This window comes from Juglans microcarpa x Juglans regia, chromosome 1D (assembly GCF_004785595.1).
Source record: "Juglans microcarpa x Juglans regia isolate MS1-56 chromosome 1D, Jm3101_v1.0, whole genome shotgun sequence".
NCBI lineage: Eukaryota > Viridiplantae > Streptophyta > Magnoliopsida > Fagales > Juglandaceae > Juglans > Juglans microcarpa x Juglans regia.
In genome coordinates this window covers 27,921,988-27,924,452 of record NC_054594.1, presented here as the reverse complement: position 1 = coordinate 27,924,452, position 2,465 = coordinate 27,921,988, and the positions used below count along the sequence as shown (strand labels likewise).

The 2,465-nt window shown below is 39.4% G+C and overlaps 1 non-coding gene across 1 annotated transcript; it reads left to right on the top strand.

The window, feature by feature from the left end:
- Positions 1-1,911: 1,911 nt before the first annotated feature.
- LOC121243866 lies at positions 1,912-2,018 on the top strand. The gene has a single exon (XR_005936314.1). It is a non-coding gene; the product is annotated as a small nucleolar RNA R71 (small nucleolar RNA).
- The last annotated feature ends 447 nt before the right edge of the window (positions 2,019-2,465 follow it).

Genomic DNA, 2,465 nt, shown 5'->3' with positions numbered 1-2,465 from the left:
TACATCAGTCAAGGAACTGTTAATAATAACTGGAAAAGTAGAGTCTTGGCCTAAGACAGCGTGCCTTAAATTTGATGGAAGCAGTTTGAGTTCAGGCTTAGGTGGTTCCTTACTTGGAGATATCGGCTTAGATGAGTTTAGCTCTTCCATTTTTAGTTTTATTGAAGGAGGAAAAGATGGTGTGGCCTCCAAATATCCCTCACACTCCCTAACCTCTTCATCTTCGAATTCAATAGATGTAGAGTGAGTAAGACATACCTCAAGTGATAGTTTTGGAAATTCCGCTCCATAAGTCTCATCAGTCATGACCATGTCTCAGTCCCTTATTTGAAAACAAGAATGTACCTCAGAAGGGAATTCCATAGATTTAAATACGTCAAAAGGGACCTACTCCTCTTCGACCCTCAAAATGACTTTCCCTTTTTAGACATCAATTAAAGTTCTCCCTATTGCAAGGAAAGGTCGGTCTAGTATCAATGGGATCTCCTTGTCCTCCTCCATATCGAGTACAACGAAGTCAGTGGGGAAGATGAACTTATCAACTTTCACCAGTATGTCCTCAATGAGTCCTCTAAGATATTTAACAGATCTGTCCGCCAATTGTAGATAGATGGTGGACGGCTTTGCTTCTCTGAGACCTAGTTTCCTGAAAACAGAGAGAGACATTAGATTAATACTTACCCCTAAGTCACATAAAACTTTATCAAAATATGAATTTCTTATAGTGCAAGGGATCGTAAAACCCCCTGGATCTTTCAACTTAGGCGGCAGCTTCTTTTGTAAAATTGCATTGCTCTCCTCGGTTAGCATTACAGTCTCATGCTCCTCCAATTTCCACTTGTTTGATAATATATCTTTCAAAACTTTTGCATATTTAGGCATTTCCTGTGTTAAAAGTTTCTTAATCTTTGCGGAAAAGGAATTGGTGGATCATAAATTGAAGGAAAATAAGTTTCAGATATAAACTCCCTGCATTTCTTGGATTTTGCAGCCCTTTATTCTCCCTAGTCATTTCAATTTGCTGGACGATCACATCTTGATCTGTTTCTTTTCCCCGTACTCGATTTCCTCATTCTCAGACTCCACATTTTTGGCAGCTTCTACATCTCGTTTGGTATTTACTGTCTGTGGCTGGTCATATGCCCGCCCACTTCTCAATGTTATGGCTTTGACATGTTCTTTCGGATCGGTCACAGTGTTGTTCGGTAAAGTCCTCGTTGTCCTCTCTTGGTAAACATGTTTGAGAGCCGACAGATTTACCTCAAGATTGTGGATTGAAGCTGAGTTTTTTTGGATCACCATATCAGTCTTTTGTATGTAAGCTGAGTTGTTTTGGATCACCATATCAGTCTTTTGCTTGCACTGCATAATCATATCTTCAAGTGTCGGCTTCTTCTCTTGCTGTGGAAACTGTTAAGGTGGTTTTGCCGGCACATGGTTCTTGTTCCATGAAAAGTTAGGCTGATTTCTCCATTTGGGATTGAACGTGTTTGAATGAGGATTATTTTGACATTGAAACTTGGACACACAATGGGCTTGTTCATAACTCGATTGGGCAAAAGGATTCCCTACTTGGCAATCTACACTTGAATGATTACCTGCACAATGATCACAAACAACATTAGTTTGAATAGCATTAATGTTCATTTTACATTGTTGTTATGATAGATTTGTCATATGCGTCGCCAATGTGGTAATAGTATCAACTTCAAAAACCCTAGCCATCTTTCTTAGCACTGCTCTCTCCACAAACCATTGATAGTTGTTGGATGCCAATTCTTCCAGAAGTTCATATCATGGGTCTTACTCATTATTACTCCTCCTACAACTCCTCCTACAACTGTATCAACCATAGATTGATTTGTGGGTCCCAAATCATTGTAAAATGTCTGTACTTGAAGCTAGGTTGGGAGATCGTGATGTGGACACTTGTGCAATAAATCATTGTATCTCTCTCATGCCTCATACAATGATTCACCCTCAAATTGGGTGAAGGTAGTGATATAATTCCTTAACTTCGTTGGCCGGAGGGAAATATTTTGTTAAGAATTTTTAGGCCAACTCCTCCCAGGTGGTGATGATGCTGAGCGGCAAAGAGTTCAAGCAAGGTTTTGCTTTTCCCCCAGGTGAGAAAAGGAAAAATCTCAATCGAATCGCATCACCTGTCACTCCGTTGTGTTTAAAAGTATTACAAATTTCTAGGAAATTTTTAATATGGATATTAGGATCGTCTTGTGACAGCCCCCCACATTGGACAGTTTATTGAATCATTTGAATGATGGCAGGCTTTATCTTAAAGTTATTGGCTTGTATAACTGGCCACCTTATACTAGATGTTGCCCCATTGATAGAGGACATCACATAGTCTCTTAACACCTTGTGCTTTTGGTCGGCCATATTAAATTTAGATGCGGCGACATCTTCCTTTTTCTCTTTATTAATCTGACGTAAAGTTCTTTCAATCT